Genomic DNA, 14,316 nt, shown 5'->3' with positions numbered 1-14,316 from the left:
CACGTTTTCTTCAGAAGATCTGAATATTATGGGAACCCTTTCCACATCGTGCTTGTTATAACATTGCTCGATAAATTCTTTGCTGCTGGTGGTATTTCAACAAAGGAAATTCATACTAACTGATCAGTGTGGGACTATAAATTTTAAGAAAGGATCCTATGAAGCTTTAAGTCTTTCTAAATGATCTCAAGAGAACTTTTGTGGACTAAATTGTTAAATCAAAAGTTTCAGTTCAAGGAAACACGTTCGCGTACCCGGGATACACGTTTAAACTTTATGGTTTTAGATGTGCGCACACACACCTGTTAACCAAGCAATTTTTCGCCTTCAGTGTCAAGTTGAAAATAGATTTAGACATTTTTGTTATCCGAAAGATTTTTTGTAACCTATACACTAAAATTGATAGCAAGCTTAAAGGTGGTGCACCTGTTTTCAGATTTGACTATAAAGGATACCCTGCTTGCCTAGCTCACCACAAACAGACGGCAATTTTTGGTGATTGATATGAGTGTCATTGAGATAGGCTTTGTGTGAATTTATTGATCTGGATGTGGAAAAAGAGATTAGAGAGCATTATTCTGAGGTGATGGACGTCGTAGACCACCCATTTAAAATAACTTGTCAAATTTCTTGGATGTCACCTTTTTTAGTTTGGCTTCGAAACTTAAGACAGCCAAAGAGCGTCTTTGTTGGAACGGTTACCGATTTCACACCTGTAAAACAAGGGTTAAACACAAAATCCAAGATAACGGCTGAGTCACGATCTGATCGCTCTCTTTAAGACGTTTCGTGGCTCTGCCTTGATTTTTGTGCAAGCAGTTCTTTCTTCGTCACGACGCCCTCAGGATAAAACATCCGGGAAAACTCTTTTCAATCTCTCACGCACGCAATGATAGATTGATCACTTTCACTCTTTCTAAACTTGCTCAGAAAAATAGTCTCTTGATTCTCAGAAGAAAACAAAATGGTGTAACAAAATTTGTTTCTGTTTCCCAAAACTGATTTTATAGCCCAGACCATAAATAAGAATTAATGAAAAATAAATTTTATTAATTGCTAATATTATAAATTCTATAACAGTGGAAAAATGAGCAAATTAATCATACCATAAATTGCACAATTAACAACGTAATTAAGGACAGTAAAGATGGGTTGAAAATTCTTTTTCAAAATCAGCAAAAAAAAAATGTTTCCAAAGTCAAGAAACCTCCCAAGACCCCGTCCCGGACTAATGTTATATATATAATATATATACTCAGTAGGAGGGATTCGATCATGAGACCTCACCTTCAAGGCCCAAAATGAATAACCACTGGACCAAGCTCGAATTGTTGATATAAAAATATAAAAGAATTATTTTAAAACCATATATCCCAAGAGTCTCCGTGTGATTGATATATTATGTTTTACACCAATTAGTTCTTCTGTTTCTTGCTTGTCATGGGTAATGTTGTTGTTGTTCCTAGCTTGAACTTCAGCTACCCAACCATACCAATCAGCTACTTTCCAGATTTCTTACTACAATAACTCAAAGTATAGTTGCGGATGTTTTACAAGTGAGATATGACTCGAGTAACGCGAATATGTCGAATCCGTCATGATGTGTGTGTTATGCAGAAAAATTGAAGCTTTGGAAAAAAATAAACAAGTCAATAACTTCCTTTAATACAAATTTTGAACTCAATATAATAGGCTCTAGTAAGTAAATTTGTTGGTTGAATAAAATGCTTCAGTTAACATTTGTGTAAGGTGTTGAAGGGTGAATTTAGGTTTGAGGTTCTACCGGTCCTAGTTAGACAAATGACCTCACTTTTCCAAAAATAGTAAAAGAGAGAGTTGTCTTTCCATTGTACCTTGTCCTTCTTTATATAGACTTTCCAAAAGTCAATTCCTTTTATGATATCATGCCATGTGTCCTAAACTTCTTTCATTACTACTAATGTCATTCATTCTCTAATAAAACCTCATTCTTTCCTATTAATTCCTCCCTTGTCCTTTCCATATAATAGACATTTTCTTGGTGGATTTGGGCTTTAGTCCCCATGTCTCATGTCGGGCTTGCCTCCCCTTTGAGGGCACACTAGCCCGTCTAAAAGGGTAATATTTTTCATGTATCAACATTAGTCCCCTGATTATTGGGTCAATTGTTAAATGATCCGATAGTCAAATCATCATTTACTCTCGATCACCACGCGTCACAAACAGCGGGACGGTTGCAATGTCACTTATAATGACACTTCCTCTATATATGAGTGTTGTTCCTTATGTTTGATTATCTGTCTCATGCACCTCGTTTTCTATTTTTGATTCTTCCCGTAGGATACTTTAGTTAAATGGCTCATTCCCTTCATGGATACGTTTTAACCTTAGCGCCTATTCCTGCGCTGGTCTCAATGTTCAAAGGGGCAGAACTGGAGCGCCTGTTGTTAGTGAAGGCCGAAGTTGAAGCGCTTCGTGAACACAGATTAGCGAAAAGGGACTCCATGCGTGTTCAGTTTGTGGAACGTCATGAAGTGCATCAGGAAACTCAGAGGTCCGGACACATGACATCTACCTTTCAGCATGCTTTAGATGACGCTGTCACAGCTTAGTACGCTGCCAATTCACTTCTCATGGATTCCTCACTAATGACAGCGACTATAGATCATGTCATCGCTGATTTTCGTTTGTGTACCTCTGATCAAGTGACTCCGCGGCTCCCGGGGTATACTCTGTCCTTAGCGGCTGTCTCAGCGCTCGTGAACTTGCTCTATCCCAAATATGAGATCGCACGTCTACTAGCGTTAAGAGAAAAGGTGGATGTACTGTGGGTTCTCTGGAATACTCGCTTAGAAAAAGCACGTAAGGAGTGTGACGAACATGAAGGCACTCTTGTGCTCGCTCGTAATGCAAGAGGCAAGGGCAAAGTTATGCGAGACATCTGCAGGTTGATAAGCGAGGCTAACTGGGAACTATCTCAGACCGCCATTCAGTATGACGAGAGGCGTTTAATGGTGGAAGCCGTGGATATGGAAATTATCCGTTGTCGCGAGCTGATAGTCGGTTAATGCTGCGTGTCGTTTTGAGGAGACTTACTTTGCTAGCTTTTTCTTTCGTACACTTGTTTTGGGATTCTGTCTCCTGTGGAATTCTTTTTGATATTAGTACTATTTATTGCTTGTCTCTATGCTGCTTTTCACTGTTGCTACTTTCCCTACCTTTCTTGTGTTGTGGGTATTGCCTGCTAGTCTTTGATCTTTGAGTCCCTAGGACTCATTTCAAGTTTTCCTTCCCTCTAGGAGGTACCCCAGTGCTTCTTGGGGAGGCATCGTCTCCTGTACTTCACTTTTAATGTGAATCGACACGTATCTCCACGTGTTAAAGAAAAAAGGGGGTATGGATGGTAACTGCATCGTGAGTCACGCCCTTTACCTTTATATACAGTTCTTCTCCCTAATATGCTTACTAGTTTCTTTTTAATTTCATTTTCCCCTTCTCTTGGTCAATCGTATTGCCTGCATGGCCAAATCTCTTCATGGATATGTGTTATCTTTGGCGCTTGTTCCCATGTTGGTTTTGAGATACAGACACTGTGAATTGAAGCGACTTCTGCTTGTGAAGTCTGAAATCGAGGAGCTTCGAAAGCAGAGGAAGGTAAATAGAGATGCCAAGCGCGAGAACTTCAGGTTACAGCATGAGGCGAACCAGACTGCTCGGCAAGCTGAATCGTCAGGTCGCGTACCGTTAGAGATCCAGTGAGCGTTGGACGAGGCTACTACCGCTTGTGACGCGGACAATCAATTATTCGCAGATTCTGCGATATTGATGGATACTATAGATCGCGCCATTTCCGATTGCCATCTCTGGATTTCCGATCAGATAGCCTTACCGCTTCTTGGGTATACACTGACCTTGGCGGCTGCGTCTACGCTCGTACCTTACCCATATCTTGAGGATGAGTTGGCGCGCTTATTACTCTTAAAAGAAGAAGCGGGTTTGTTGTGGACGCTTCGGTTAATTCATCAGGATAAAGCTCGTAAATATTACGATGATCATGAGGACACTCTTTCACTTGTTCTTGAAGCCGGGGCTGAGGGTGAAGTTATTCAAGACATCCATCATTTAGTACATGAAGATGATCAGGATCTTCGCTTGGCTACTGCCCAGTGTGATGACGGACGTTTGATGGTCGAAGATTTGGATGCGGATATTGCCCGTTGTCGGGCGCCTACTCTCCCCCTCTTCTTTTTATTTATTAAGGGGGTGTTGGGTGAGGCGGTCGTTAGTGAAGCGCTCCTACTCTCCCCTTCTCTTTTTTTATTTATTGAGAGGGTGTTGGGTAAGGTGGTCGTCAGTGAAACGCGCCTACTCCCCCCTCGAAAGGGTGTTGGGTGGGGTGGGCGTTAGTAAAAAGAGCTTACTCCCCCCTCTTTTGGTTGAAGGGGTGTTGGTTGGGGCGGACGTTAGTGAAACGCACCTACTCCCCCTCTTTTTGTTGAAAGGGTCTTGGGTGGGCGTTAGTGAAACGCGCCTACTCCCCCTCTTTTTGTTGAAGGGGTGTTGGGTGGGGTGGGCGTTGGTAAAACACACCTACTTTCTCTCTTTTTGTGAAAGGGTCTTGGGTGGGGGGGGCGTTGGTAAAACGCGCTTACTCTCCCCTCTCTTTTATGTGCATGTCGGTCAATCAGGCGCCTTTAGCTGCTTTGAGGCCTTGTGTATTTGTCAGTCAATCAGGCGACTTTGGATGCCCTGATACCTTTTGTGGATTTTTCAGTCAATCAGGAGCCTTCGGCTGCCCTGAGACCTTTTCGTGAATTTGTCAGTCAATCAGGTTCATTTAGCTGCGCTGATACCTTTTGTGGATTTTTCAGTCAATCAGGCGCCTTTGGCTTCCCTGAGACCTTTTGTGAATTTGTCAGTCAATCAGGCGCCTTTGGATGCCCTGAGAACTTCTATGGATTTGTCAGTCAATCAGGCGTCTTTGTTTCCCTGAGACCTTTTGTGAATATGTCAGTCAATCAAGCGCCTTTGGCTGCCCTGAGACGTTTTGTGAATTTTTCAGTCAATCAGGTGCCTTTAGCTTCCCTGAGATCTTTTGTGGATTTGTCAGTCAATCAGGCGCCTTTGGATGTCCTGAGACCTTTTGTGAATTTGTCAGTCGATCAGGCGCCTTTGGCTGCCCTGAGACCTTTTGTGAATTTGTCAGTCGATCAGGCGCCTTTGCCTTCCTTGAGACCTTTTGTGAATTTGTCAGTCAATCAGGCGCCTTTGGATGCCCTGAGACTTTTTGCAGATACACCATTTTCACTAACTTAGTTTTATTGCTCTGTACGGATGTTTACATGGTGTGACTTATATGTAAAAAATTTTCAACCACTTTCCATTGATAGGCGTTTTGACTTTGGTTCCATTCATACGTCTAAGCTTATAGTATCCGCTTTCTGCCACTTTCCTTATCATGAATGGGCCTTCCCAATTTGCAGAGAACTTCCCGGCGCTGGCGTTTCTTTGTACGTGTGGGGCGATTTTTAAGACCAACTCGTCCACCTTTAATGTTCTTTCCTTTACGCTCTAGTTGTAGTAATTAGCTGCGCGCTTCCTATAAGCTTCCGTGAATCTCTCCGCTCGTATTCTCCTTTCCTCTAATGTGTCTAAATGAGCGAAGCGGATTATTTCATCGGGTGTGGTGTGGCTAGCCATTGCTACTCTTGCAGGTCGCTATTTCTACAGGTAGGATTGCATCTTCTCTATAGACTAGCGAATAAGGTGATGCTCCTGTGGATTTGCGCTTTGAAATCATATATGCCCACAGTGCCAATGGCAACTGCTCTTGCCATTCTCTATGATGATCATACACTGTTCTACTAAGGATGCGGCTGAGCGTATTATTTTTTGCTTCCGCCTTCCCATTTCATTTGGGATAATAAGGAGTTGACGTGTGGAGCCTTGTGTTGTATTGACGGAGCAAGTCGATCACGTCCTTGTTCACGAACGACTTTGCGTTGTCTGCTCTGATTATCATAAGCGCGCCAAACCTGCAAATGATGTGCTCTTTGATGAACGCGTCTATTGTAGCACCTGCGTAATCTTTGAGAGTGGCTGTTATTATGTATTTATGACGCTTTTAGGACGTTTGGTTTATCGGTCCTATGAGATCAAGTCCCCAACTATGGAACGGACAGGGTGTTACTATGCTATGTAGTAGGGTATGAGGTGCTTGGATCAAATTTCCATGTGTCTGGTAGTGTAAGCATTTTCGGACGTGTTCCGTGGTATTACCTTCCATGGTTGGCCAGTAGAAGCCTCCTTCATAAAGTTATAGGAACAGTTTCCGCATTCCTTGATGTTCCGCATCGTGGGACTGGGTCATGATTTCTATCGCTTCCTGATCTGACAGACACCGTAGCGCGGCGTTACCGTAGCTTCTGCGATAAAGGACACCCTCGTGTGTGAAGAAACACGTCGATTTCCTCTGGACTTTAAGGGCCGCCTGTCTATCGCTCGGTAATCTCCTGTGTTGGATGAAATCGAAGTAGGGTTGCCTCCAATCTGCTTCTTCAATGGTGAAGACTTCCGCCGGTTGTGGTGGTGCTTGACAATCAACGCATCTGTCTTGGAGTGCTGATGCTTGAGCTGACATACTCGGCCAGTACACGCCATTCTTCTAAAGTTTTCTGTAGAGATGAACGGCGCCGGTTTGTCCACATTTTTCCGCGTGCAGTTCCCGGAGCAACTTCTCAGCTTCTCTTTTATTCACACACCTCGCGAGAGATCCGCCGACTTCCCTGTAATACAAGGCTCCTTGGATAACAACGAATTGCTTCGGGGCTTGGGCGGGTATCACTCGTCCTTCGTCTATCCGGGCCAGGTCTTCGATATACACCCGTCTCCAGTCATCTGCTTCCTCAAAGGATAAGTCTTCTTTCCAAGTGCTGGGCAACTCATTTCTTTTTATTGTGACGGTACCCTCTTCCTCGCCATTCAATTGTACTTTGATTTCCAGGGTTTCCAGGGCGTCTGCGTGCTTGTTTTCACCTCTACCAGTATGATCCAAGGTCGACCCTATTTGGTTTATCAATCTTTGGGCCTCTGCCCGGTAAGGCGCTAAGTGTGGATCTTTGACATGAAAGTCGTCGTTCACTTGGTTTTTCACGAGTCTTGAATCACCTTTGACTTCCACGCTTCCCAGATTGAGCTCCTTTGCCATTCGGAGTCCCAAAATCAAGGCTTCATATTTCGCGACGTTGTTACTGCATGGGAAGTCCAATTTAAACGAATACGAGAGCAACTCTCCTTCGGGAAGATAGAGTCTCAAGGTCGGGTCGGACGACTTGAAAGCTGAGTCTTCGTTGTATTGCTTTCCTTCCTAAGTTGTTTAGTTTACTTGGCGCTTCGAACACTACTCCGATTCCTCCGAAAGTATCATATGATGACCCATCAAAGAACATGGTCTAAGGCTTGTTAATGTCTGCGGCTGCCACTTCTCCGGGTATATATTCGTGTACCTCATCATCGCCTTCTCCCGGAAACATCGCTATGAGATCGGCTATTGCTTGTCCTATCACCGCGTCCGGGCGCTGATATTTGAGCTCGAACTACGATAGTTGTAGCAGCCATCGGGCAGTCCTTCCTGTTAGGACAGGTTTTGAATCTAGGTAAGCTATGGGGTTCGCCGTCGCCACCACGATAGTCTCGTGTGTCAAAAGATAAGGCCTCAACTTCCGTGTTGCGTATATGAAAGCTAAACACGCCTGTTCTACGCGCGGGTTCCTCAGTTCCGCATCTCATAGAACTCGTCTAACATAATAGATAGGTGACAGCTCGTCTCCCCTCATATCTTGCGCGAGGACCGTGCCTATTTCCGAATTAGTAAATGTCGTGTAGAGGTAGAGAGGGACTCCTCGTATTGGGAGCCTAAGGATTCTTGGGCTAACGAGGCATTGCTTTAGCTTCTCGAACGCAACGCACTGTATTTTTCCCCATACAATGGGTGTGTCTTTCTTTAAAAGGGGAAGGAATGCAGTCATTAGTTGCGCCAAACCAGGAACGAAACGCTGTACATACAATATCCGCCCTTTGAAAGTTTGGTGCTCTTTGGTGCTAGATGGTGGCGCCATGGTTGTGATCGCCTCTACTTTGCTCGGATCCACTTGGATTCCTTCGTTAGTTACTACGAAGCCTAGGAACTTCCCCGATATCACCCCAAAGGCACACTTGAGAGGGTTCATCTTGAGTTTGAGTTTTCTGCACCTTTCGAAAGCTGTTTTTAGGTGAGAAATATGGTCCTTGGCTTCTTGCGTTTTAACCACGATGTCGTCGACATACACTTCCACCGTTCGGTTCAGCAAGTCATGGAATATGGACGTCATGGCGCGTTGGTACGTGGAGCCAGAATTCTTTAAACCAAACGGCATTACCACATAATAGAAGTTGTCGTACGGAGTTTGGAAGGTGGTCTTTTTGGTGTCTGAGGGATCCATCTTTATTTGGTTGTCTCCGTCGAAGCCATCCATAAAGGAATACCTCCATTTTCTTCATGTCCCGTACAATGTCATATCGATGTTTGGCAGCGGGAAGTCGTCCTTCGGGAAAGCTCGGTTCAGGATTCTATAATCCACACAGTACCTGACTTTCCCATTCTTCTCGGTCACTGGAACAATGTTGGCTAGCCAGGTGGGGTGATGGATAGGCTTGATGAACTTGGCTTTAAGTAGTCGTTCCACTTCTTCCTTTATCGCGAGAGCGGTGGCCCTGGGGAAATCCATGCTCCTTTGTTTCACAGGTTTGAATTTAGGTGATACCCCGATATTGTGTACCACAAGGTTACTGTCCAGACCCGGCATTTCGTCATAATCGTAGGCGAAGACGTCCTTGTAATCTTTAAGCAGCGCGATCAAGGCTTCCATTTCTTATCTGTCTAGACTCTTGCTTATCGTGATAGGGCGCTTGTCTCCTTGCGTCCCTATGTCGACTTCTTCCATTCCATCCATAGTGAGATCTCCTGGTGTGTTCGTTCTTCGGCGACTTTGGTGGTAGTATCTATTGATTGGTTTCGTAACTCCTCATCATCGATCGTGCTATAAGGGAGATCGGACAAACTTTGTTCGGTGCTTTCATCGGGAGCCTCCGCTTTGTTCTTTGGTATGTCGACGTAATCTTGTGTGCCTATGGACGCTCCCTTGGTTAATTTCTACAAGCGGTACACATGTCCCCCATTTGTCCTGGAGAAACGTTGAAAACTGGGTTGCTCCTCTTGCTTCATTTTCTTCTCTGTTGGAAACACCAGTCTTGACGGACTGAACACAGACTTGGCTGGCTCTGATTTTTCTTCTTCTCCCCATTTTGGTAACGGGATGAGTTGTACTTCTGGCACCTCGTCTTCCTTTTTTGGATCGTCATAGAAAATTGCGTCCTCCATGTATGCTTCCTCTGGGTAGAAGGGGTTACTCGTGGCGGGGATTCGGTATTGCTTACCGCCTATGTTAGTCTTTACACACTCGTGGTACGTTGATGCGACCACCTTATGATTAAGTAACCAACCTCTCCCTAGTAACACATGGAATGTAGTGCCGTCTTCTAGTACGTAAAACGGTGTCGGCCCTCGGATGGGACCAACCCTCATGACCAAGATGACAATTCCAATGGATGTCTGAGCGTGGCCTCCGAATCCTTTCACCGTTGTAGCTCGCATTATGATGTCAGACCGTTTCACACCTAGGACTTCTAGTGTGTGCATTGAGATTAAGTTCAAGGACGCGCCTCCGTCGATGAAAGACCTCTTTAGCGGTTTCCTGTTGATGTGTATTATGAGATACAAAGGTCTGAGGTGTTCTCCCGGATAGCAGATATCTTCATTTGTGAATACGACCGCTTCCTTCGGGAGGAGACCACAGGCCTTCCTTCCGCTATGGAGGCTATAGCCTTGGATGCTTCTTTGATTTGGTCTTCGCTGAAGCCGAGGGAGTCGAAGAATTGTTGAGCTAACACCGTTTTAGCGAACTGGCCGGCCATACTGTCTCTGTTTGAAAATGCTGGGTTTTCCATCTCGACTTCACACACTTCTTCCTCCTCGTCATCCCACGGCTTCCAAACATCCCCGCTTGGATCGTGGGAGAGCATCATGATTTTGTGTAGGATTGTTTTGCCACCTTCTGGATTGTTCATCTCAATCTCGCCTATGTGCAACTTTTTCTGGAACATCCTCTGAAGGTTGAAGCAGTCGATCGTAGGATGTTGTATCCTGCGGTGATAATGACAATACCTGGCGTCATTTGTGTCAATATCATTGGGGTCTGTCTTCGTTGGAGGAAATTGGATTTCCTTGTTTGCTATCCACTGTTCCAATAATCCCACAATTTTTTCTTTACTGCAGGGTAGGGGTGGTGGAAGCGCCTATGTTCCCCAACCCTCTCGGGTTGTTGTTTGCACGGATATTTATGGGCATGATTGATATGATGTTCACTGAATTTCGCCAGAAGTAGTCTGAGCTCGTTCCTCGATGCAGTCAGCGATTCTTGCGACTGCTTCTTCTAGCTCTACAAATGTGGGGAAGCGGAAGTTGACTAGGATTTTCTTAAAGGATGGGGTCATCCCTCGTACGCAAATTTTCACTAACGCTTCTTCCCTGACATGGTCGTGGAAATCGAGGGTGAGCAGGCGAAACCTGGCTATGTATTTTACTATCTCCTCGCCTAGGCATTGGTTGCACTTACTAAAGTATATTGTTGTGACTTTCCTCTTTGCTGAATCGAATTTTCTGAGGAAGAGTGTGGACATGGTCGACCACGAGCTGATGCTTCCTTATTTTAGGTTATCGTACCAAGTGAACGTTGTATCGGTTAGTGACTTTGGGAACTCTCTCAGGCATAGTTTCCCATCAATTGCGCGATCATTCATAGCATATAGGAACCGACTGAGGTGTTATCTTGCGTTACCTTGACCATTATAAACCTTGAATTTGGGTGAAGTGTAGTCCTCTGGGTACTCATATTCTGTTATTTCAGAGGAGTAAGGACTCTCCATGAAGTTATAATTTTCTTGTTTTACGACTTTATAATTCGTTTCTAAGTATCTTGACATCGCCTCCTGCGTCATAGCTACGGGTTCTTCCTCATTTTCCTCCGCGTTCTCCGTTGTTTCTTTGGCGCTCTTCTCGGGATTGGCTTCCTTTATGAGTTTTCTCAGTTCTTTTTCTCTGTGTATGTGATCTTTTAGTTCCTTGTGCAGCTCCTTGAGGGAAGGCTGGGTGGGCGGCGCTTCCTCAGTCTCCTGTTGTTCGTCTTATTCACGCGTGGTACCTGGTTTTCTCACTTGTGTGATCGGGTCTGTCACTATCCCTACCCTCTCGCTTTCTTGATTGAGTGGAGGGATGTTTGGGCTCTCTGTCGCGCCTGAGTTAGCGCCTTCTGTGTGTGTCATGTGAGCTAGACACGATCCTCTGGGTGTGGTCTCCAAATGTTGAGGGGCGAATTTAGGTTTGAGGTTCTACTCGTCCTAGCTAGTCAAATGACCTCACTTTTCCAAGAATAGTAAGAGAGAGAGTTTTCTTTCCATTGTACCTTGTCCTTCTTTATATAGACTTTCCAAGATCCCTTTCCTTTTATGACATCATGTCATGTGTCCTAAACTTCTTTAATTACTACTAATGTCATTCATTCTCTAATAAAACCTCCTTCTTTCCTATCAATTCCTCCCTTGTCCTTTCCATCTAATAGACATCTTCTTGGTGGACTTGGGCTTTAGTCCCTAAGTCCCCATGTCTCATGTCGGACTTGCCTCCCCTTTGAGGGAACACCAGCCCGACTAAAGGGGTAATATTTTTCATGTATCAACATAAGGTTAAAAGCCTCTGAGCATATCAAGCCAATTCTGCTCTAAACTCTAATTTGTACTCATATCAGTCACAACTAAACTCGTCTTTTCCTAAAGTCCGGCAGTGTGAAATACTCATGATTTAGTCCCACGTATACTGGTTAAAACAGAGGGATGGAAGAAAGATACTATAAAAGAGGAAGCTAGAAACAAGAATAAGCATACCTTTCTCGGCCTTTTGGCTAAGATCAAGTGTAGTATCTATTCTTATCGGTTTAATATCTGACATGTGAGCCATCGGCTCACACTATATTAAATTTATTCTTTTCATGGGGAAGTTCCCACCACAGTAGCTTGCTGCTGGGGTTCTCATGCGTCGCCTTTGCGTTGCACTACAGCAAAGGCCTGGCGCACCCCACCAAAATCAAAACAAATTTTTTTCAGGGCCTTGTAGGTCTTCTTATACATTAGGATGATTTGTGCCAGAGTCAATTGTTACCCAAGTTCCTATCTACATGATCTCCTGCATCACTTTGATAGGGCAAGAAGGATAATAGTGACCAAGAACTGATAAAAATTGTGTGCAACCCATGCCTTTAAAATGATCCTTTTCAACCTTCTGACAGTAGTTCGATAAGAGTATCCCCATCATATGAACATGCACCGTATACTCTAGATTTATATCTGTCAAGGCTAAAAAAGGATACCACATTGATATTCACGTTGATTAGTAAGAAATTATGTCAGTCAAATAGATGATTTTGCAATTTTTAGATGTGCATCGTCTCGGAGGGTTTGTCCAATAAACTCTGCGAGTCCATATTTTCAACTGCCTCAGGCATACAACCACTTTCTATACAAACGGTAATTCTTTGAATAACAACAGCAGTTTCGAAAGACCCGCTTCAACTTCTGACATTAGTCCACTGTCAGCTATAACTGATTTAACCAGATAAGCTCAAGTGATTTAACTGAATTGACCCGTTGGAATATTATGTCCGTGTATAAATCACCGAGGTGGTCGTGAGCGGAGGTGACCGTGAATACGAATAGAAGATTAAGTGACCTTGCAGGTGCACGTCAAGTGAAGACAAAGTCAAAGATAATCAAGATAAATATGTAATCAGATTTCTATATAATCAATACCTAGTCAAACAAGAGATACTGCATTATCTCCTAGGATTAGGCCTATTCCTATGCGTATGGCAAACATCAAGTTTTGCCATATATGCACCCACTGTGGGTATGCCCAACATCCAAAATCATATGCCTATATGTCAGGAATAACACATAGGCATACATGACAGAGTTTCCAGCGAGCGACGGAGATTCTATCGCTTTGCTGATCGATAGAGATTTTATCGCTGGCGATATTCTCTTTATCTCTAGCGATATTCTCTTTATCTCCGAGTAATTTTATATATATGTAAATTCTCATTCTCTCCTACTTTTTCATTATTCTAATATACTTTTATATTTAAAGGGTCTCACTGATTATATTATAACACTAAAACTTTTATAAATATCCCACCACAAAAATACAAATATATTTTTTATTCATTAGGGTCACACCCAACACAATTAAATATATGCTTTTAATCAAGTTTGGCATATCTATCGTAGTGGGGAAACTCATTTGACATGCCACCTGGTATGCCAAACAACATTTCTTTGGCATACCCATAGGAATAGGCCTTAAGTTTAGTTAATTCTATATATAAATATAAATAAGAGTTTCAATGTAAATGTAAAATTATCTCAGAAAGTTCTGATGATCAATAATACAATTCACCCTAAGGGGTTCATCTGTGGACGTAGGTCAAGTTGGTCGAACCACGTTAAACACTGCCTTCATTTGATTTTGGTATGTAGTGTATTTGTTCATGATTTCTTTATTTTATCATTAATTAATCTTAATTAATATTGTCTTCTAATCAATGATATCCATCTTGAATTTGATCTACATATCAAAATCTAAGAAATATTTTCCATATGTAAACTTACCTTTTACCATCTTCGCAAAATCCATCAGTTGATTGGCATTTTGAATGACTTTAGCAGACCAGACATTACAAACTGAAAGGGGCAGCAAATTAGTTTGATACATACACTCCAGTAGCTTTGATACATCAGCTGGTAACAAAATGTCTACAGAGCAAGATGTGGTGACCAACATGAGCCTTTTGAGTAGGAAGGCTGAAAATTTGAAGATACACTACACCAAATCGACAGTTTTAAGACATATATAAAGGTTGCCATGATTTTTTGAGACACATACAAGTGTCTCAATTTTGGTGTAGGGAATGCTTTGGGACGAATTTAAAGACGCTTACAAACGTCTCTTAATTAGATTTTGAGACATTTGTATGTGTCTCATAAATGTTTACCCACGGTTTAGTAAGTGAACCAAATTTCCATTTTAAGCGACACAAAAACAAATTGAGCGACTCTTATATACGTCTCAAATAAAAATCCGATTTAAAAAAAATATATTTATTTCAAAATTTCTTGCACCTGCATATTTGG

The 14,316-nt window shown here is 43.0% G+C and overlaps 1 non-coding gene across 1 annotated transcript; it reads left to right on the top strand.

Moving 5' to 3' along the window:
* Positions 1-12,011: 12,011 nt before the first annotated feature.
* On the top strand, positions 12,012-12,209 carry LOC113337482. Its single transcript, XR_003354279.1, has one exon. It is a non-coding gene; the product is annotated as a U2 spliceosomal RNA (small nuclear RNA).
* The last annotated feature ends 2,107 nt before the right edge of the window (positions 12,210-14,316 follow it).

This window comes from Papaver somniferum, unplaced genomic scaffold, assembly GCF_003573695.1.
Source record: "Papaver somniferum cultivar HN1 unplaced genomic scaffold, ASM357369v1 unplaced-scaffold_16, whole genome shotgun sequence".
NCBI classification, from domain to species: domain Eukaryota; kingdom Viridiplantae; phylum Streptophyta; class Magnoliopsida; order Ranunculales; family Papaveraceae; genus Papaver; species Papaver somniferum.
The sequence above is the reverse complement of the archived record's forward strand: the minus strand, read 5'-3'. Positions and strand labels throughout refer to the sequence as shown.